Source organism: Tigriopus californicus, chromosome 2 (genome assembly GCF_007210705.1).
Source record: "Tigriopus californicus strain San Diego chromosome 2, Tcal_SD_v2.1, whole genome shotgun sequence".
Lineage (NCBI taxonomy): Eukaryota > Metazoa > Arthropoda > Copepoda > Harpacticoida > Harpacticidae > Tigriopus > Tigriopus californicus.
This window is the reverse complement of record NC_081441.1, coordinates 7,847,288-7,848,023: the sequence shown is the minus strand read 5'-3', so window position 1 is coordinate 7,848,023 and position 736 is coordinate 7,847,288.

The following is a 736-nucleotide window of genomic DNA, read 5'->3' as shown; positions in this document are numbered from 1 at the left end:
ATTAAACCCTTATAGGATTTGAATGGTCTCTCGAAAGGGTTGGTGATGAATTTATGCTGTTTAAATAGCTCAATAATAACTTGTTCAGCGAAAAATACATTGCTAAAGTCATTCTTGTACATCTCCGTTTCTTTGTCAGCAACGAGAGGAGGGAGAGGAGAATGAAAAGGACTATTCAAGCTATGTCTGAACAATCGACTTGTACAAAGTTAGCATTGTTCTACAGGGGCGTTCATATCAAACGTTACACATTGTTTGAGGCCTTAAAATGCGCATTTATTAGTATCCATTGCGATTTTTTAATTGGGAACCATAAACTTCAATGTGTTGCAATCGAGAAAAACAAAAATAAGCTCAAAAGGAAGCAAAGCAAATAATCTGTGCTGAAAAAGAGGACACCCGATGGCGATTATAGAACACAAAAGGGAGCGGCTTCATACCGAAATGCTTTTCAAGATCCCTCAACTGCAGTCGGATGATGATCTACAAGACCAATAAATTATTTGACGCATCAGGAGGAGGAGTCATAAAGAGGATGACCAAGGAGTAAAACCATGAGAATCAATCACCTGGCTCGAAATGTGAGGTAAATGATCACAAGTAAACCGGTCATGAATGTGTCCATCTTGGCCAAAAACCACAGGACCTCTTGTGCCACAATGTCGAGGTTGTTGAGGCAGGATCTTGTAGCAAAGTCACGGAGAAGGTCAGCTCCAAACCTGTCTCAACAACCTCC